Consider the following 22,981-nt stretch of genomic DNA (forward strand, 5'->3'; position numbering starts at 1 on the left):
ATGGCACCATTTTCTCAGCGTTCTGCGGATGCACAGTGGAGTATGAGCCCTCTAGTGCCCATGCTCTACTGCGCTATGCACTAGTGTGGCGCTACCGCCAGGACTCTGGGAGAGAGGAGGGGCCTGAATGGAGGAGGCTGCACAGATGCCTCCTCTCTTAAAGCAGCGATGCCTCTATGACATACTTTTTTTTTCAATTCAGCAGGCAAAGTATACACGATTACAGTATAACAGCAAAACACAACAATTAAAATAAAGAAATCTTCCTTTATAGTCCTACTCTGTTGCGCAATACTGCAAGTCAGATTCCCCAGTAGCTTTATCTTTTATACTTCTCATCTGTCTTCAATTCAGCAAGTGCTCCTGGTGTGAGGAGAGCTATCAACTGAGTCACCGTGCATAGAGGAGTCCAAAAGTAGTTAAGCAAAGCTGATGAATGACAGTAGTTCAGTTGTCTTTGTGCTTTGGCATAAGACAGATATGTACATTTGGACAACGCAATTGCTCCTACAATAAAAAAAACTTTGATGGTAATGGCTTCAGTTGATGCTAGCTGTTCATACCACTTTTATAGACATGCTGTGCAGTTTCTTCTGTGTAGTTCTCAATTTAAACAGTGCTGTAAATGTTTGTTGCATGAAAGCACATTGCAAGTGATTTTGGAAAGGAATGAAGACAAATAACTTGCAGTGAGTTGGTAACTGTCTGCTCTGCAGGTTAATTAGAATTATTCCTTTTCTCTCCCCACGTGCTGGTACATAACTGCCACATAGGTACTTTATACAGAGAAGGTGATGTACAAAGAGCAAACCAATCACTTCACAGCTCAAAAGTAGCTTTTTTTATTTGCGTAAGTTTGCCTAGAGTTTCGCTGATAGCGATAAAGAACATGCACGCCATTATGAGTTCAGAACATTTCTGGGTTAAATTTGATGTTTCTCGACATTTAGGCCCCAGATAATAAGGTATCTAACTCGCTGCAGGTATCAGATAAATTCTACATTGCTTTGGTGTGGGGACTGAAAAGGTAAGCAAGAGATAGCTGTGATATCGCCTGCATTATCTTTATAACGAATGATCCTGACACTTCATTTATACAAAAGTAGGTGAAAATTAAAAATGTTTACCTACTTTTGTATGAATGAAGTGTTAATACTATAATCAACCACTTTATGCTTATTTGTGGAAATACACTGATGAAGGGACGTTAAAGCTGGTATGTATTCAATTCCAATTTTAGATGTGGATGTCAATTGAAGAGATCTTTACTGATTGTGGTTTGTGGCAGCTGAACTCTATTAGTATTATAAGACAAAGGGCAGTATCCTATTAGCTACTGTAAATGACAGCATTTAATTACTTCGCTGGGGGCTATCCAATTAACCCCTATTCCAGCACTTATTGGGTATTTGGTCATGTCTGCCTCAGAAGATAAAAAGCAATTTTTACCCCGATAGTGGCCCCAAAAATGACATGCTGTAGGTCTGCAACCTTTTGAGGATCCTATGTGTTTTCAAAAGAAAAATGCACCCTAGAAAAAAACTATAACCTACTGTCCCCCCTAAACTCACACTGTCACCGATAGTCACTTTCCAGCCCTTCAAGTGAAAGTGTGGAGGCGGCATCTTCAATGTTCCGCAGTCACAAACAGCATTAAGCACAACAAGGATGTCTTCCTTATAGACATCCTTCATTTTGCTAACTGAAGCTGCCTAATGGTGGAGATGGTCCTGCATGGCATAAGAACTGCATTGAGAAAGCACTGGATATGGTGCAATGCATCCTAGCAGTGGGGAGGCTGTCATTCACAATACTGATGCCGGTATGATGACTACTGCTAGGAGACCGGTGCCAGAATCCCAACATCAATAAGGATGCTGCCGTGGGAACCACAACTACAACTGTCTGAATGCAGAATTCAAGTCTGTGGGCCGGTTAGAGTGATGTCAGGGAAGCTGGGGTTAGGTTTAGGCACCTGGGGGCTTAAGGTTAGGTTTTGGGGGGTTAGGGTTAGACTGTGGGGAGGGATGGTTAGGCAGTAGCAGGAAGGGATAGGCTCAGACTGCAGGAGGGAGGGTTAGGAAGGCAGAGAGATGGTAGGTTTACTTACCTTATACATGTTAGGATTCCCTCCACCAGGATGCCAGCATCAATATTCCGAACGCCGGCATCCCCACCACCGGTCATTTGTATGTTTTCCAATGTAAGTACTGGAAAGAGCTGACAGCCATCAGTTCTTGTACTATTGTATACTCGAAATGGAACCAGTTTTTTTGCCTCTATATCCTTGATGGAGAAGTATATTAACAAGCGCATTCCATGCAAGGTAATGACAATTTTCATACACATACAATTGATGTAATTGGGAGATTTTGACAAAGACGGTAATAGTAACCTCTACCACTCCTAATTAGCATAAATAATACAGTAAAATACACTACACCTAGAAGTAGTTAAAAAATGACTAAAATTAAGTTATAGTTTAGTATGATGTTTCCTGATGTTGCCCTATAGATGTCTGTGCAGAACTTCCATGAGTATTGCAGAGCACTCTGTGTATCACTTTGAAATGGCCCTGAAATCCCACTGCTTATCCTTGGAAGTTCAAGACTGGCTATACAAGCAAACCAGTCAAGTGTTAATCAGGCATGGTTCTACAAAGCTCATAAGTGATTCATTCCACCCATAAGCAACAGTCAAAAAGTGAAGGTCCGCTTTGGAGATTATATATAAAATGCTATGACTATAATATAGCTTTGATCCATAGACAGGAGTAAATATACTGTACATTCATGTTTTATGAGAGACATGTATATTAGTTACACACTGCTAAATGAGGATTGCACGGTCCAATATTAAAATAATATTGCCGTTTATATACATGGAATGTTACAAGAGTCATTGCTTTACCAGCTCTTGGTATATTTTGAAACTGAATGTTAAATGTTAGTCAATCAACAACCCCCATGGACCACTTTAAAAAAGTTTGATTATCAAGTGCATCAACCACAGGCATCCTTGACCTATTTGACTCCAGGCCTACATGGTATGATCTTTTCCTTTTAAGAGACAGGATTGCAGTGCACATATTAATTTGGGTTGAGTTTATTAGCTCATGGGTTAGGAAACATTGGACTGTTTTGTACTGCACATGACCACAAAGCAAACAGGCGCAAATGCATACCTGTAGACACACACACACATTTAGCCAGGGCTGGATTATGAGTCTCATTAGCCTGTAGCTGAAAGTTTTGAAGGGCCTATTATGGGAAGTGGAGGAGGTGAGGTTAATGCCATGTTAGAGTACATGATTTACAAGATGGCTACATATAGAACTTAAATGTGAGTCTAGATAAACAAAACACATCTACAGTACTAAGGTTGACAACCGAATGAATCTTTAGGTCTGGTTGGATATACAGTATGCAATTTTTAAACATACTTTTTGGAAAACCACAATTTGGCTGCAATTACACCCAAATGTGGGAATCATTATTGTTATAACTTCCCTGTTACAAAAACCAGCTCAATTTGAACCTGGGGCAATACCTATACTAGTACTATCAATAGTATATCATCATGTATCTGTGATTGAGCAGCCTAGCACATCTGTGAATCTGTGACCCTATAACCATTTTTAAACCTCTATAACTAATTTTCAATGTGAGAACAATGGGCAAAGTCTGTGAACTTGAGTAGCATTGTTTTAACCCTAAAGACAGAGAGAGAACACCCCAAAAATAATGTGATCTTGTAAATTCAGCACAAGTAACCTGTCTTTAATAATTTCCACTGGAAATATTTTCTCTGAAATGACATTTCTTAGGACAGCACATTTTGCCTGATTTGTGTGTACAGTGTTTAAGCCACCATCAGTCATTGACGTTAGAACCCAGTGAGATCATGACTACTACCATGATAACCATTTTCCATTGACTTCAGGAGCGGATTTAGCATGTGTTCCCCCTGTGACGCATTGCTCTCTTTCTGACATTATCTGGCTGTATTTTCCATCTTGTGCTTCTTTTAATGCTATTATTGCACTATTCAGTAATGTCTACATAATAAATCCACAGAGGTTTAGTAAAAGATGTAACTTATCCATGCTGTCTGTTTCATGAGCTACAGAATATCTGGCACAAGGTTCAAATCATTTTATTTTTACCATGTTGCCATTAAAATTATTGGTACTTGTGTAGTTTCTACTTCCGAGTTTTACGCTCGGCAAACTATCTAAAATAAAGTAACTTAACTCCATGCCAACGTGGATAGTTCATACCCCCACTATCCATGTTGGCATGGAGTTAATTATAGATAGCGTGGCGAGCGTAGCGACCCACCGAGCCCGCAGCGTGGGCGAGCGAAACGACACAAGTACCAAATTATTTATAAGAAGATGTTTTATGTACATTTTGTGTCTGTTTTTATACGCTTCCTAGTGAGCGGTTCTGAATCAGGCTCATTGTACCGAACTTCAGGACCCTGTCATTTCATCTCCATTCTGCTTCATCTTCAGTGTCACAGATCCGGTCCCCGGAATGGCGCAGTTTCCCTCTGGAAATTCATTTAACCCCTTCCCGACATTTGACGTACATTTACGTCATGGCCGGGATGTACTTCCCGACACATGGCATAAATGTACGTCATGACTTTAAACTGTCACTGCGTCTCGAGACGCAGTGACAGAGGGACGATGTCTGCTGTCCCTGACAGCAGACATGTCCCTGCATGCCCAGGGGGGGCTGCGATGTCGCCCCCCCGTCGGCGATCGCTGTGATTGGCTGTTCAGTGTGAACAGCCATTCACAGCGTTTTCCTGTGTTACCAGCGAATCAGACGCTCGGTAACACAGGTGTCAATCACCGCCGGGCATCAGGGGGCATGAGGGGGTCATCGGTGATGATGACACCTCACCCCACCCTCACCCCACCTGCCCCCAAGGCTGTGATTGGTCCGTGGGACCCACGGACCAATCACAGCCAAGGCGCGACATTTAAACTAACGGTGACTGCGCTGCAGACGCCATTCCGGTCTGGAATAGCGTGCAGAGCGGTCACCGTGCCTATCTGCCGTGATACTGACCTGATCCTTGCTAATACTTACCTGATCCTTGCAAATACCTTACCTGATTACCTGATCACTGCTTGTAGCGTGCTGGACGCTTCCTGGATCTGACTTCTTGGGACTTCCTGCTGCTGCTGCAGTGTGATAGAGAGATAGAGAGATAGAGAGAGAGAGATAGAGAGAGATAGAGAGATAGTGACAGAGAGAGCTATATTTTGTGTCTGCTACCCCCCTTTTTGGGGGTGCAGGGGTTTTTTATATATAAATAACTGTCAGTGCTGCTGCTGCAGTGTCATAGAGTGATAGATAGTGATAGATAGTGATAGATAGTGATAGATAGTGAGAGATAGAGAGATTTGTGTCTGCTACCCCCCCTTTTTGGGGGTGCAGGGTTTTTTTTATATATATAACTGTCAGTGCTGCTGCTGCAGTGTCATAGAGTGATAGATAGTGATAGATAGTGAGAGATAGAGAGATAGAGAGAGATAGTGACAGAGAGTGATAGAGAGTGTATATTTTGTGTCTGCTACCCCCCCTTTTTGGGGGTGCAGGTTTTTTTTTATACATATAACTGTCAGTGCTGCTGCTGCAGTGTCCTAGAGTGATAGATAGTGATAGATAGTGATAGATAGTGAGAGATAGAGAGAGATAGAGAGAGATAGTGACAGAGAGTGATAGAGAGTGTATATTTTGTGTCTGCTACCCCCCATTTTGTGCTGATCAGTATATCTGTGCTGATCAGCAACTTTTTGGGGGCGCAGGGTGTTTTTTTTTTATATATATACCTGTCAGTTGCTGCCAGTTGCACTGTCAGTTGCACCAAAGGTTGTGCACCTGCTGCCCCTCACTGGTAATCAGTGTTGCATCACTGATCACCTTTTTTTTTTTGAGGCTGCTGTGGGTCTTTTTTTAATTTTTTTTTTTACACACACTGTGATTTTGTGGGTGTCCTGTGGCCACTGTGCGCTGATCAGTGACGTACATCACTGATCAGCTTTTTCAGCACAGGGTTGATCTATATATTTTTTTTTTGATCAAATTCCTGTTGCCTTTGAGCGCTGTTCAGTGACGGACGTTACTGACCAACATCTGTGCTCAATTTTTGGCGCAGAAGCTTTTTTTTTTTTTTTTTTGACCCCTTCAATTTTTTTTTTTTTTAATTGGGTTCAAATTCCTGTATAAAGTATTTTTTTTTTTCTGCACTACATACACACTACACACTACATACCCCCCGGGTTGAAATAAAGTTTGTACCCCCCCCCCTACACTATACACGTGTTGAAACATTTCACTACCAGTAACACAAAAATAAAAATGGCATCCCAAATGTCATCCCAAATGTCATCCCAAATGTCATCCCAGTCATCCAGAAGAATGTATTCAGCGGAGGAGGCATATGCCATGCTTGCCTCTGATTCTGACACAGCCAGTGAGGCAAGCGGGGAATTTGAAGGATTCATCTTAAGCTCCTCTTCCTCCTCTAGTGATGAGGGACCCCCTCAAAGACGCCCCCGTAGAGCAGCTGAGACCCCCCCCCAATAATTGATCTCGTATGGACCCCACCACCAGACAATTTTGAGCCCCAGGTTCCTGAGTTTTTGGCCATGCCAGGAATCCAATTTGATTCCACAGGTCTCAGAGAAATTGACTTTTTCAAATTATTTTTCTCTGATGATTTTATAAATTTAATTGTGGACCAAACTAATTTATATGCCCAGCAGTTTATTGCTCAAAACCCCACGTCATCATTTGCTAGGTGGACCCCTGTAGATGCAGTAGAGATGATGACGTTTTGGGGTCTGGTGTTTCATATGGGCATAGTAAAAAAGCCAGAAATTAGGCAATATTGGAGTACAGATGTTCTGTACAGCACCCCATTTTACCGTATGGCCATGCCCCGGGCTCGATTTGAGACGATCCTTAAATTTTTGCATTACAACGATAATGCACAGTGCCCACCCAGAGATGATCCCACCTTTGACCGGCTATTCAAAGTCAGGCCGGTCATTGATCATTTCAGTGCCAAATTTGAAGAGATGTACATCCCAGATAAATTCATTTGCATAGACGAGTCCCTTATACATTTTAAAGGAAGGGTTAAATTCCGCCAGTACCTTCCCAGTAAGAGGGCAAGGTATGGCATAAAAATGTATAAGCTGTGTGAAAGCACCTCAGGGTACACCCACAGGTTTAGGGTATATGAAGGGAAGGATTCAAGAATTGAACCGCCAGAATGCCCCCCCTCCCTCGTAGGTGTTAGTGGAAAAATTGTCTGGGATTTAGTGCACCCCTTCCTGGATAAAGGTTATCACCTCTATGTGGATAACTTTTACACCAGCATCCCCCTGTTTAAGGCCCTTGGTTCAAGAGGTACAGCAGCTTGCGGTACTGTGCGCAAGAACCAAAGAGGCCTCCCAAGAACGCACATTGCCCAAGTAATGAGAATGGGTGAAAGCAGGGGAATATGCACCGAAAATATGTTGTTGGTCAAATATAAGGACAAGAGGGATGTCCTTATACTGACAACAATTCACGGAGACAGAACCACCTCCGTCCCTGTACGAGGTACCAGTACCCACACCTCCAAACCTAATTATATCCTGGATTACAATAGGTACATGGGCGGAGTGGATCTTTCAGATCAGGTACTGAAGCCGTACAGTGCCCTGCGGAAAACAAAAATCTGGTACAAGAAGCTGGCCGTGTATATCATCCAGATGGCACTGTATAACGCTTACGTGCTATTCCGTTCTACCGGCCAGAGGGGGACATTTATGCACTTTCAAGAGGAAGTCATAAAGGGCCTAGTATTTGGGAACCAGCAGGCAGAGGGCCCCAGTACTTCTAGTACTGGCCCCCGTATTGTACCAGTGCAGCATTTTCCTGATGAAATCCCCTCCACTGGAAAAAAGGGCAGGACACAAAAAAGGTGCAAAGTTTGCTATAAAAAGGGAATAAGAAAGCAAACTATTTTCCAGTGTGACACTTGCCCCGACAAACCCGGCCTATGTATAAAGGAGTGTTTTAAAATATACCACACATCTATGGATTTTTAGGTTCATCATTTCACCGTGCTTCGGGGGACTTGCTAATGCCACATAGCACCCACCATTCATTCCACCAGAATCTGAGCCGCAAAATCCAAAAATCACTCCTTCCCTTCTGAGTCCTGCCATGCACCCAACTGGTATTTTTTGGTCACATGTGAGGCATTGCCGTACTCGGGAGAAATTGGGGCACAGATTTTGGGGTGCTTTTTCTCCTTCATACCTTCTGAAAATGAAAAATTTTGAGCCAGAACTGCATTTTTGTGTAAAAAAATGTAATTTTTCATTTTCACTGCCCAGTTGTATCAAAATTGGTGAAACCCCTGGGGGTTTGAAATGTACACTATACCCCTAGATAAATTCCCTGAGGGGTGTAGTTTGCAAAATGGGGTCACTTGTGGGGGGGTTCCACTGTATTGGTGCTTTGGGGGTCTTGCTAATGCGACATAGCACCCACCAACATTCCACCAGAATTTGTGCTGCAAAATCCAAATATCACTCCTTCCCTTCTGAGTCCTGACACTTTTTGGTCACACATGAGGCATTGCCGTACTCGGGAGAAATTGGGGCACAGATTTTGGGGTGCTTTTTCTCCTTCATACCTTCTGAAAATGAAAAATTTTGAGCCAGAACTGCATTTTTGTGTAAAAAAATGTAATTTTTCATTTTCACTGCCCAGTTGTATCAAAATTGGTGAAACCCCTGGGGGTTTGAAATGTACACTATACCCCTAGATGAATTCCCTGAGGGGTGTAGTTTGCAAAATGGGGTCACTTGTGGGGGGGTTCCACTGTATTGGTGCTTTGGGGGTCTTGCTAATGCGACATAGCACCCACCAACATTCCACCACCAAAAATCACTCCTTCCCTTCTGAGTCCTGCCATGCACCCAACTGGTATTTTTTGGTCACATATGAGGCATTGCCATACTCGGGAGAAATTGGGGCACAGATTTTGGGGTGCTTTTTCTCCTTCTACCTTCTGAAAATGAAAAATTTTGAGCCAGAACTGCATTTTTGTGTAAAAAAATGTAATTTTTCATTTTCACTGCCCAGTTGTATCAAAATTGGTGAAACCCCTGGGGGTTTGAAATGTACACTATACCCCTAGATGAATTCCCTGAGGGGTGTAGTTTGCAAAATGGGGTCACTTGTGGGGGGGTTCCACTGTATTGGTGCTTGGGGGGTCTTGCTAATGCAACATAGCACCCACCCCAACATTCCACCAGAATCTGAGCTGCAAAATCCAAAAATCACTCCTTCCTTTCTGAGTCCTGCCATGCACCCAAATGGTATTTTTTGGTCACATGTGAGGCATTGCCGTACTCGGGAGAAATTGGGGCACAGATTTCGGGGTGCTTTGTCTCCTTCATTCCTTGTGAAAATGAAAAATTTTGAGCCAGAACTGCATTTTTGTGTAAAAAATGTAATTTTGCATTTGCACAGCCCAGTTTTATCAAAATTGGTGAAACCCCTGGGGGTTTGAAATGTACACTATACCCCTAGATGAATTCCCTGAGGGGTGTAGTTTGCAAAATGGGGTCACTTGTGGGGGGGTTCCACTGTATTGGTGCTTGGGGGGTCTTGCTAATGCGACATAGCACCCACCAAAATTCCACCAGAATCTGAGCTGCAAAATCCAAAAATCACTCCTTCCCTTCTGAGTCCTGCCATGCGCCCAAATGGTATTTTTTGGTCACATGTGAGGCATTGCCGTACTCGGGAGAAATTGGGGCACAGATTTTGGGGTGCTTTTTCTCCTTCATACCTTCTGAAAATGAAAAGTTTTGAGCCAGAACTGCATTTTTGTGTAAAAAAATGTAATTTTTCATTTTCACTGCCCAGTTTTATCAAAATTGGTGAAACCCCTGGGGGTTTGAAATGTACACTATACCCCTAGATGAATTCCCTGAGGGGTGTAGTTTGCAAAATGGGGTCACTTGTGGGGGGGTTCCACTGTATTGGTGCTTTGGGGGTCTTGCTAATGCGACATAGCACCCACCAACATTCCACCACCAAAAATCACTCCTTCCCTTCTGAGTCCTGCCATGCACCCAACTGGTATTTTTTGGTCACATGTGAGGCATTGCCATACTCGGGAGAAATTGGGGCACAGATTTTGGGGTGCTTTGTCTCCTTCATTCCTTGTGAAAATGAAAAATTTTGAGCCAGAACTGCATTTTTGTGTAAAAAAAAATGTAATTTTTCATTTTCACTGCCCAGTTGTATCAAAATTGGTGAAACCCCTGGGGGTTTGAAATGTACACTATACCCCTAGATGAATTCCCTGAGGGGTGTAGTTTGCAAAATGGGGTCACTTGTGGGGGGTTCCACTGTATTGGTGCTTGGGGGGTCTTGCTAATGCAACATAGCACCCACCAACATTCCACCAGAATCTGAGCTGCAAAATCCAAAAATCACTCCTTCCTTTCTGAGTCCTGCCATGCACCCAAATGGTATTTTTTGGTCACATGTGAGGCATTGCCGTACTCGGGAGAAATTGGGGCACAGATTTTGGGGTGCTTTGTCTCCTTCATTCCTTGTGAAAATGAAAAATTTTGAGCCAGAACTGCATTTTTGTGTAAAAAATTTAATTTTGCATTTGCACAGCCCAGTTGTATCAAAATTGGTGAAACCCCTGGGGGTTTGAAATGTACACTATACCCCTAGATGAATTCCCTGAGGGGTGTAGTTTGCAAAATGGGGTCACTTGTGGGGGGGTTCCACTGTATTGGTGCTTGGGGGGTCTTGCTAATGCGACATAGCACCCACCAAAATTCCACCAGAATCTGAGCTGCAAAATCCAAAAATCACTCCTTCCCTTCTGAGTCCTGCCATGCGCCCAAATGGTATTTTTTGGTCACATGTGAGGCATTTCCGTACTCGGGAGAAATTGGGGCACAGATTTTGGGGTGCTTTTTCTCCTTCATACCTTCTGAAAATGAAAAATTTTGAGCCAGAACTGCATTTTTGTGTAAAAAAATGTAATTTTTCATTTTCACTGCCCAGTTGTATCAAAATTGGTGAAACCCCTGGGGGTTTGAAATGTACACTATACCCCTAGATGAATTCCCTGAGGGGTGTAGTTTGCAAAATGGGGTCACTTGTGGGGGGGTTCCACTGTATTGGTGCTTTGGGGGTCTTGCTAATGCGACATAGCACCCACCAACATTCCACCACCAAAAATCACTCCTTCCCTTCTGAGTCCTGCCATGCACCCAACTGGTGTTTTTTGGTCACATATGAGGCATTGCCATACTCGGGAGAAATTGGGGCACAGATTTTGGGGTGCTTTGTCTCCTTCATTCCTTGTGAAAATGAAAAATTTTGAGCCAGAACTGCATTTTTGTGTAAAAAAATGTAATTTTTCATTTTCACTGCCCAGTTGTATCAAAATTGGTGAAACCCCTGGGGGTTTGAAATGTACACTATACCCCTAGATGAATTCCCTGAGGGGTGTAGTTTGCAAAATGGGGTCACTTGTGGGGGGGTTCCACTGTATTGGTGCTTGGGGGGTCTTGCTAATGCAACATAGCACCCACCAACATTCCACCAGAATCTGAGCTGCAAAATCCAAAAATCACTCCTTCCTTTCTGAGTCCTGCCATGCACCCAAATGGTATTTTTTGGTCACATGTGAGGCATTGCCGTACTCGGGAGAAATTGGGGCACAGATTTTGGGGTGCTTTTTCTCCTTCATACCTTCTGAAAATGAAAAATTTTGAGCCAGAACTGCATTTTTGTGTAAAAAAATTAATTTTTCATTTTCACTGCCCAGTTGTACCACAATTGGTGAAACCCCTGGGGGTTTGAAATGTACACTATACCCATAGATGAATTCCCTGAGGGGTGTAGTTTGCAAAATGGGGTCACTTGTGGGGGGGTTCCTAAATTTTAGCATCTTATGGTGCCTAGAAACCTACATGGTGCCTAAAAAATAATCTCATAAAAAGGAGGCTCCAAAATCAAGTAGGTGCTCCTTCTATTATGAAGCCTGTGGTTTGGTCAACGTGCACACTAGGGCCACATATAGGATATTTATGAAAACAAAAGAATTGGGGGAATCAATTTTTAGTCACATTTCTCTAGTAAAATGTACTGTGTTCCTTAGAAAAATGTATTAAAATTGCAAATCTGCAAAAAAAATGAAATTTTGAAATTTCACCTACACTTTGTTTTAATTCCTGTGAAACACCTAAAGGGTTAACAAACTTCCAAAATGCTGTTTTGAATACTGTGAGGGGTGCAGTTTTTGAAATGGTATCATTTATGGGGGTGTCTCACATACAAGTCCCTCAAAGTCACATCAGAACTGAACTGGTCCCTAAAAAAATCAGTGTTTGAAATTTTCTTGAAAATTTGAGAATTTGCTATTCATATTGTAAGCCTCCTAGTGTCCAAAAAAATTAAAAGGAAGTTGAAATAATGATGGAAACATAAAGTAGACATATGGTCTATGTTAGTTATTAACTATTTTGAGTGGTATGATTATTTGTCTCACAAGCAGAAAATTTAACATTTTGCAAATTGCAAAATTTTCCATTTTTTCACGACATTTTGGTATTTTTCACAAAAAAACACAGACTGTATCGACCCAAATTTACCACTAATTTGAAGTACAATGTGTCACGAAAAAACAATCTCAAAATCACTGGGATAAGTTAAAGCAAAAAAAAGTTATCCCCACTTAAGTGATACATGTCAGATTTGAAAAAAAGGGCTTTGTCAGGAACGCAAAAACTGGCTCTGTCAGGAAGGGGTTAAAGTTCGCCCTACATTCCACAGACTAAAAACATATTTTTAGGCAACCGCAAATTATAAAATATTACATAGTTGCCTACCCTCCTGCATTCTGCTGGAGACTCCCTAAAATAGCAGCAATCTCCCTCTCTCCCTCATTAGTCTAGCAATCTCCCTCATGTCACCTAGCCCACATTACACTGTTACATTTTTTGGGAAAAAAGGAATGAGAGATAGATTTATTACATTGAATCATCTGCGCCATTTCCTAGCACTTTAGCAAGTATAGTAGCTCTTACTAACTGCTTTGGGGCTCATCTACATTTGGATATAAGTGATTTTAAAAGATTCCTCTCAGATGTAGAACGGTTCTAGGTGCCACATTCACAATCTCTTTCCACAATCTCTCCATATATGGAATTGGGCACTCTCTTTGGGAGGAGCATGACACGCCCCCTCAATGGGGCTCTGTGCCAAATTCTATTACCAACTATAATCTCCCTGAAACTAGTTTTCAAAAGTAGGCAACTGGAATATCACCACTGTAACATTCTTATGCAATATCATAATAGTGCAGACACGCATTCAATATTTTTTTTCTGGATCAATATTAAAATAACAATGCTTCCAAATACAATGCAATAAATAAATGTAGTATATTTTACATTTAAAAAATGGGAAAGGAACAATCTCTTTGTGAACTGCGTTTAAACTGATGACTAATGTTCTCTTGTGTAATGTAAAAATATATCTTTATTCTGAAAACATCCTCTGGAGGCTCTAGTATTCATCTCTGTACGTTTAACAAATTTCTCATCATCTTTTCCATTGTTGTATCGAAGAGAGAATTATTAATGTCCTTTGTGATAGAAAAATCTGTAAAACAAGTCTCATAATTAGCGCTGCTCATACAATGAGTCAGTGAATGTTTTGTTAGGCTCATTTCCTTCAGCATACAATGGGCTAATGCTACCATGTAAAAAGAAGCTTACTACAATTGAATATATCCATACAGAGCAGCAGTAATTTATTTGCCCTGTGACTTGTGCTCATATGTCGAGGAAGGGAGCTGGCATATTCCGAATAGAAACACAATGAGGCCACATGTAGGTAATTGCGTTTTTAGTGTTGTGTCGAATTTTCAACTTTTACAGGGCCTATTTAGCAAATAGTATTTGCAAGATAGGACAGCACGGACGGTGTAATGGTTAGCATTACTGTTCACAGCAATACGGTCTTGGGTTCAAATCGAGCCATGACCCTAACTGTGTGGAGTTTATATATTCTCCCTGTGCTGGCGTGGATTTCCTCCGGGTACTTTGGTTTCCTCCCACAATCCAAAACTATACTGGTATGTTAATTGCCTCCTAACCAAATGAATAAAAATGTATATGTGATAGGGAATATAGATTGTAAGCTCCACTGGGACAGGGACTAATGTGAATGTTCAAATAAGCTCTGCAAAACGCTGCGGAATATGTGTGCTCTATATAAATAACTGGTAATAAATAAGATATTCCCCAAAGATGCCCACAAATATCAAAGTTCCCCAAATGTACTATTGGAATTATAACATATGCTATGGTCCCTCCATTTCTGACAGCTTCCTCAGACCCCATAGGTACTGTATCTGCAAACATTATAGAGCTTTTCCTAGAAAGGATAACACCACCTTCAACCTAGAGTAGCCTATTAACTACTAAGAAGAACACGTACATTAGAATGTATGTGTCCACACAGTGCGGCACACATAAAAGTGTGCCCCTTGAAACCTGGTCGGCAGTGGCCGGATCCTGTTCTGCAACAGATCCGGCAAGTGGGTCCCGCTGGGCTGCTATGTGTGTCCCCAGCCTTACGCTATCACATTGCTTATACCTCTTCACCAAGAGGGGCTCTAACGTCTTCTCTTGGAGAGTAACTTAGTAAATTTGTATGAAAAATATTCATTTTTACTTCAAAAAAATTATGTGAAAAATATTTATAAAATGGGCATTAAAAATTGAGATTGCGATAAATATGCCACTAAATGTTATAAAGAAGAATAGGTAAAAGATTATGAGAAAAGTCACATTATAAAGTAATGTTTATTAGGGATGTGCACAGGCCACTTTTCGGGTTTTGGGTTCTTATTACCTTGAGGTTTTGGGTTCTAATGGGTTTTGGCAAAACACCTCCTAAGTGTTTTGTGTTTGGATTTTTGGGGATTTGGGTTCTGATTTTCTTGTTAAAAAAGCATAAAAACTGCTAAAATAGCAGAATTTTGGTGTTTTTTTTTGCTCCTAATTAATTTCCACTCATTTCCAGTCTATTCTGCACACCTCACACCTCACAATATTGTTTTTAGGGCAAAAGTTTACACCGAGGTAGCTGGATAACTATGCTAAGCCACACAAGTGTGCGGCACAAACACGTGGCTCATGTAAGAGTGACACTGCCGTGGTAGATACGGCAGTATTAGGCAGTGGGCCCCAGACTAGACAGGTAGATATGGCAGTACTAGGCACCAGACAGGTAGATACGGCAGTACTAGGCACCAGACAGGTAGATACGGCAGTACTAGGCACCAGACAGGTAGATCTGGCAGTACTAGGCACCAGACAGTAGATACGACAGTATTATGCAGTGGGCCCCAGACCAGACAGGTAGATACGGCAGTACTAGGCAGTGGGCCCCAGACCAGACAGGTAGATACGGCAGTATTAGGCAGTGAGCCCCAGACCAGACAGGTAGATACGCCAGTATTAGGCAGTGATCCCCAGACCAGATGGTAGATATGGCAGTACTAGGCACCAGACAGGTAGATAAGACAGTAGTAGGCACAAGACAGGTAGATACGTCAGCAATACTAGTATTGTGCACCAGCAGAATTTAGAATAATTAATTTTATTATTAGCTACTGCTTGGCAGTGGCACTCAATGGCACACGTCAGTGCACAAGCAGCATGGAATTATTTTTTACAGTCCCACAAAGCACAAGTATTATTTTTTTATTAAATTAGATATAGCAGCCTAGTATGTATTTGTACTACTAGGTAGGTACACTTAGGCAGTAACACTGCCAGTGGCAACAGTGGACTGAGTAAATAATACTGGCAACCTCTATTCACAGTATTCAGTGCAGGCAGCACCAGTGGACTATATATATAATTCAATTAATTATTAATAGTATAGCAGCCTAGTAGGTAGAGAAAATAAACTACTAGGTAGGTAGGCAGGCAGGCAGTAGCACTGCCAGTGGTTACCACAAAAGGTAGTTATATTACACACCACCAGTAGCTTTATGCAGTGCACCAGCAGAATTTATAATAATTAATTTTATATTAGGTACTGCTTGGCAGTGGCACTCAGTGGCACACGTCAGTGCACCAGCAGCATGGAATTCTTTTTTACAGTCCCACACAGCACAAGTATTATTTTTTAATTAAATTAGATATAGCAGCCTAGTATGTACTATGTAGGTACACTAGGTAGGCAGTAGCACTGCCAGTGGCAACAGTGGACTGAGTAACTAAATAATACTGGCAGATTCAGTGCAGGCAGCACCAGTGGACTATATATATAATATAATTAATTATTAATATAATATATAATATTACAGCACAGCACCAGAGGTAGGCCCCAGCACAGAGGAGACAGTAGTACTACAGGTACACAGTTAGACTGTTCTCCTAAGCAGAGAGGAGAACAGAGTTCACAGCAGCACTGAGGGAGACAGCTACAGCTAATAAAATAATGAATTACAGCACAGCACACCAGAGGTAGACCGCACAGAGGAGACAGTAGTACTACAAGTACACAGTTAGACTACACAGCAGCACTGAGAGACAGCCCCAGCAAATAAAAAATATTGCGTTCAAGGTCAAGCTCAAATTTAAGCCCCAGCAGCAGCACCAACACACCCTCTCCCAACCCACTACTAGACTGGAGTGAAGATGGCGGGCGCAGCAGCCGCTATTTAAAGCCTCGCGAAATCCGGCACCGGGAGATGACGTTCTGACCACGTGGACGGACCCGAGTCAGGCGGGAATCTCCGAGCGCTGCTCGGAACCGGGCTCGGAATGATGACGTCCGTGGGGGCTCGGATCTCTGGAATCCGAGTCTGCACATCTCTAATGTTTATGTAAGAATGCCATGTTACAGCGAGTTACGCACCCTCAGTCATCAGTGGAGATGCGTCTGGTTAGCAAATGTTTCGTCCACATATTTGGTTCTGGAGTAGGTGCTAAATGGAAAAATAAGGGAAGATATGCTCTGCCAAAGGGCTCGTATTGACCTCCACATTGGCATGATAAGTTGGAGGAGTATTCCTAGTGCTGAGACTACTAACGTCTATGTCTAATAATGTCCCTGACAGCATCCATCCATTTAAAAAATCAATAGAGCAGCTGTTAAAAGCCAAATTTTGCTTCCTACATGGTGCTAACTGCTGTAGGAGTTATATAGCTGTCACTTCACACTAATCATGATAATCCATGCACCATAAGTCTGGATTCTAGGAAAACTGCCAAGTGTAAAAGCATCGTCAAAAGTAGTAGTTGCCTCATTTGATAACTGTTATTTCTGTGTATTTTCTGTAAATACACACATATAATGCTTCCTGGATTATGAAGATAATTTTCTGCTTCAGAGCCAACAGTTTAGCCTTCCAAGAAATAACATTTCGTCACTTTGAGTTTGTACAATACTCACTTTATGAGGCCAATTCAATCAATCCCCGGTGAGAAGTGAATATTTGTTGCAAATGAAACTTTTTTGTCCCCAAAAATATCCCCAAATTCAAGGAAAATTTGTGAACCTTCTCAAAAAGTACAGGGTTAGGAACACAAGAAAATAGGAAGAATAACGAGTAAATGTTGTGTATCCAACTCTGAGGAATGGTGTACCGCTGTGTCTCCTACTGGTAAGCATTTGTGGCACTAGGTGGCTTTACAGGAAGCACTTAATTCTGTGGGGGGTATTCAGTGTCGGTCGTCAACCTGGGCAACCTGGCTGTATCAGTTTTATTTTTGTGATTGGAAGAATTTAAAAGGGTTTTACGATCAAGCTTCAAGGCTTTATCTTTGGCCTGAAGCAAGGAGCTGCGAGAATAAACCCTATTACTACATTTTTCTATTCGGGCGTTTATCTGTGCTCTGGCCATTTCTACTTGACTATTACTTCTCATAATCCGGACCATTTGAGAATACATCAGTCCACGGATCATGCACTTTGGGTAACAGAAATTGGATGAATGTATGTGCTTAGAGTAGCCTCTAGGACAGGGTTTGGCAATAAGCTTTGATGAACTACACATCCCAGCATGCCTTGCCTTAGTTTTGCTATTTGTCCATGCTGAAACTTATGCAAGGCATGCTGGGATGTGTAGTTCGTCAACAGCTGGATGGCCGCTTATTGCCCAGCCCTGTTCTAGGAGCATTTCTGAATAAATGTATCACCAGTATATCCTATATAATACCATAGAGAAAAAGAGTTCAGTTGTGTTCCAGGGCGCTGATCACATTTAGAGTGGACTGGTTTCTCTCAATGTGAAGGTACCCAAAAGAAAAACAAATACAGTGGAATAGTGAAATATTGTTAACATCCAATTTGACAATATAATCTTCAAATGTCAAAGCGTTAGGACTCGTACCAAAGAAATGAATCTACTGTTTAAGGTAGACTGATATCGCACAGGGAGGGACACATCCGTCACCAAGAAGAGGAAATGAATGAAGAGCCGATTTATCAAAAGTGGCTTCAAAGAAATAGATATTGATCTATCCACTAATAAAATTGATCAACAATCAAAAGACCGTGGATAAAGAAAAAAGTAAACACGAAAGTGAAAGGTTTAAGTGGTCATTTGTGACTGACTTTTCCTCCCACCATTATCAAATTGAAAACATTGGGGGTTATTAAAGCAGGAAGCCATAATTGGACCAGAAATCCCCAATAATCCAAATTGTATATTTTGAAAGGTGCCAAGGTTAAGATCTAAGCTTGTGAAAAGCCTTTGTCCCACATCCCCAAAAAAGCTGACACATCTAAAGGGTTTTACAGATGTGGGGCTTGCATGGATTGCAAGACCATACCCAATAATTTTGGAATGAAGGCGATCGAGGTTGAAAGTAATGGGAAGAAGTGTAATATCAAGGATTTTCTGACTTGCCATACGTCTAACGTAATTTATGCAATTGAGTGCAACTGTAAAAATTCTAAATTGGCCGTACCAGTAGGCAATTCAAAATTAGAATATCGGAGCATCTCTGTAACATAAAAAAAGGGTTGGAAACCCACGCACTATCGTTGCACTTTAAACAAACTCACAATAGTGATATTAAAGAAGTAAGGAATTTTTACGCTTTGCGCAATGTTGCCCCAAATATAAGAGGCGGTGACCTTGCTGCTAAACTGTCAAAATTAGAAATGACCATGATATTTGACTATAGCACTTTACATCCGATTGGTATTAACAAAGATTTTGAAATTAATTTGTTTTTATAGTTCTACCATTTTAATCTTATGGTTTTACTGTATTATTCCACTTACATTGTAGCATTTTATTGCTTTATTATTGTTTTTATTGGATTAAACTTTGAATTCTTATATTTTTGAGGCTAAAACAACTATGGACTATGCTCACAGCATAGAACAGTGGTTCCCAAACTGTGCGCCGTGGCTCCCTGGGGTGCCTCGGGACACATGCAGGGGTGCCCTGCGTTGGTAGTCCAGGACCAACTCAAATTATTAATGCAGGGGGTGAAGGAATGACCCTTCAGGTAGGATATGCGCTGAGGGGGAGCAGCTTGATAGGGACATCTTCTCCAGAGACTCTGTTGCTCCCACATCAACACAAAAGTGTGTAAACATATTGGTCTTTGACTTATTTATTTACGTTTTTTATTATTGTTTTATTTTTATTTTATTTTTATTTTTATTTAATTTTTATTTTTATTTTATTTTGTTTATGGTTTATTTATAATTTATTCTCTCCTCATCTTCCTCATCCTTTTTTTCTCAGTTTTTACTCTTTTACTTCTTTTCTGCACTATATGCAAAGCTGATCGCCCGTGTGTGCACCAGCCTCAATACCTCTCCCCAGAAATTGTTTGTGCTCCCAAGTCTGTCCTCACCCCTGTTCCCTAGCGCTTGACCTAAAATTGTGTCCGCACAATCTCCCATTATATCAAATTATTAATGGTTAATTATTTATAAGCAAAACCAATTCTGGTGGCTGCCAATCATAAAATGTGTACAAATAGAAGCAATTCCTGCCCTTTTCCACATAACTGACCCTAAGAATCGCATATAAATCCAATCTAATTAAAATAAATTTGGCATAGGGGTGTCGCGAAAAAAATTCTTATACTCTAGGGTGCCGTGATTAAAAAAAGATTGGGAACCCCTGGCATAGAAGTCTTCGATTATGGGCTTCAACAACATGGCTGCCAATGCGAAGAGACTTTCCCATGCTATACATCAAAAGAGAATGAACTTCCTGTATCTTTTATAATGGTGAAATGCAACCGGAAGTCCCGTATTGGCCCGCATATGACACTTCCACCGGAACCGGAGGTGACATCACCAAAACCGGAAGTGGTTGAAAAAGCCGCAAATTAGTAATTTATACCACCTGATGAACTGCTTATGCCTCATCTAAAACATGGGACACCAATCCGGACCATCTAATTGATTTTGTAGTGATAGATACTCTATGTCTGGTATTAGGCCTGTTTTGTTCAGTTGGATGAAGGGGTTTATATATTGGCTACATGTCAGTATGATTCCATGCCTTGATAAAGATATATCATATATCAAAACCGGTCGGTTACAAGAGGGAACATCGGGACAGAAGGACTCCACCCCCCTACCCCTCTGCATCCACAGACATGCAAGTCATCAGATGCACATATGCATAATACTGACCTGACCAGCTTTAAAAACATCATCCCACCCCTGGCACAAACCTGGTAGCTTCTGTAGAGGCAGAGGAGCCCCACTCAGCCAGCAACTTCACAGCACCATGAAACAGAAACTTTAACTTCCTAAGAGAAGCTGTGTGCTGCAGCTACCCCTACCGTATATTCATCCAGCCTCCTTGTAAAGTATATGGAGGCAGCTGCTGCACTCTAAACACAGACTGGCCCTGCAGAGCTCCTCCGTGTCCAGTAATTAAATAAATATCAGACAGCTATACCGATGGAGCAGCATGCGAGGGGGGGTGTCCAGGTACTCGGAACCCCCCAGCGTGTGTATATGAGGGTGATTGACAGGAAGAGGCCGTTTAAAGGAGGTAATGGAGCTTGTTTGGTGCGTGACTATGATTTCATATGAATAAAACTTTTTTTTTACTGCAGGGATGCTATGTCTGCTGTATGAGTGCAGGGTTGCTATCATGTGTGCCATATAATGACATATAGGGGGAAATTTACCAATATGAAAAACCTAGTTTTTCGTATTGGTATTTTCCCTACGACTGCATACGACTGTTTAAGTCGTATGCAAAGTCGTGTTCCGGAGGATCAGTTACAAAGCAGTCATATACGACTGCTTTGTAACCCTCCGATGGTGTAATGATTCGTATTAGCGGCCGTATATACGGCTGCTAATACGAATTATTTCTAGCAGTCTGCACGGATCAGTCAGATCCGTGCAGGCTGCATGGTGTAAAAAAAATAGAAAAAAAAAATAAATTAAAAAAAAAACCGGCGTGGGGTCCCCCCCACAGCCGAAACCAGCACCAGGCTGACGGAGCCTGGAGCCGGTAATTAAAAATCAGGGAACCCGACAAATAGGGGTTCCCTGATTTTTAACAACCAGCCCCAGGCTCCTGCTCCGGGGCTGGTTCCCAAAATACGGGGGACAAAATGACTAGGGGTCCCCCGTATTTCAAGAACCAGCCCCAGGCAAAACCAGCCAGCGGGTAATGCCACAGCCGGGGGGAGACTTTTTATGCAAGTCCCCCCGGCCAAAGCATTAACCCTACCGACCAGTCAGCCTGGCCAGGGGCCCTGGGGGAGTGGGGACCCCCCCAATAAAGGGGTCCCCCCCCTCCAGGACTTACCTGACCAGGCTGAAGCCTGGTGCTGTCCTCGATGCCCCTGGGCGGTGGGCATCGAGCTGATGGTTTTGTGTAAAAAATAGAATAAAAACCATTGTCTTTTACTGGTGAACTATGAGTCCCAGCAAGCCTCCCCCGCAAGCTGGGACTTGGAGAACCACAAGTCCCAGCCTGCGGGGCATTAAAGGGCCCGCTGGGTCTTGTAGTGCCACAGTAAAAGAAAGAGTTAAATAAACACACTGACACACGTGAAAAATAAAAGTTTAATACACACATTACATACTGATACTTACCTTTCTTGATCCCGTAGGTAGCCCTGGTCCTGATGTCCTGTGTCGTCCATGTCGGCTGTCTGCGTCGTCCTCCAGGTCCATGTCGACGGTCCGTGTCGTCCTCCAGGTCCATGGCGGTGTCCGGGTCCGAAGAAATCCATGTTGGAGCTGTGGAAGGAAATCCTACTCACCTGTTCCTGCGCTGAAGAAGTCTTGTCTTGATCCGACGTAGTCCAGGTAATCTTCCTGCTGTCGCCGGTCCCCGCTGTCTGCGCTGTCTGTGCATCGCGCTGAGGAGAGATGCTGAAGTTTCATATTCGCCGCCTCTCCTCAGACTGAATTCTATTGGCCGCCTAGCAGGCCAATCAGGAGCCGACTTTCTCGGCTCCTGATTGGCCTGCTAGGCGGCCAATAGAATTCAGTCTGAGGAGAGGCGGCGAATATGAAACTTCAGCATCTCTCCTCAGCGCGATGCACGGACAGCGCAGACAGCGGGGACCGGCGACAGCTTCAACATTACCTGGACTACGTCGGATCAAGAGAAGACTTCTTCAGCGCAGGAACAGGTGAGTAGGATTTCCTTCCACAGCTCCAACATGGATTTCTTCGGACCCGGACACCGCCATGGACCTGGAGGACGACACGGACCGTCGACATGGACCTGGAGGACGACGCAGACAGCCGACATGGACGACACAGGACATCAGGACCAGGGCTACCTACGGGATCAAGAAAGGTAAGTATCAGTATGTAATGTGTGTATTAAACTTTTATTTTTCACGTGTGTCAGTGTGTTTATTTAACTCTTTCTTTTACTGTGG

At 42.4% G+C, this 22,981-nt stretch overlaps 1 protein-coding gene across 1 annotated transcript in view; it reads right to left on the minus strand.

Moving 5' to 3' along the window:
- Positions 1-389: 389 nt before the first annotated feature.
- The window catches only part of MCM4 (minichromosome maintenance complex component 4), a 372,932-nt gene continuing 350,340 nt past the window's right edge, over positions 390-22,981 (minus strand). The window contains exon 18 of the mRNA XM_083187419.1: positions 390-403. The gene's annotated coding sequence lies outside the window, so the exon portion shown is untranslated. The remainder of the gene's footprint in view (positions 404-22,981) is intronic.

This window comes from Crinia signifera, chromosome 5, assembly GCF_055691185.1.
Source record: "Crinia signifera chromosome 5, ASM5569118v1, whole genome shotgun sequence".
In the NCBI taxonomy this organism is placed as follows: domain Eukaryota; kingdom Metazoa; phylum Chordata; class Amphibia; order Anura; family Myobatrachidae; genus Crinia; species Crinia signifera.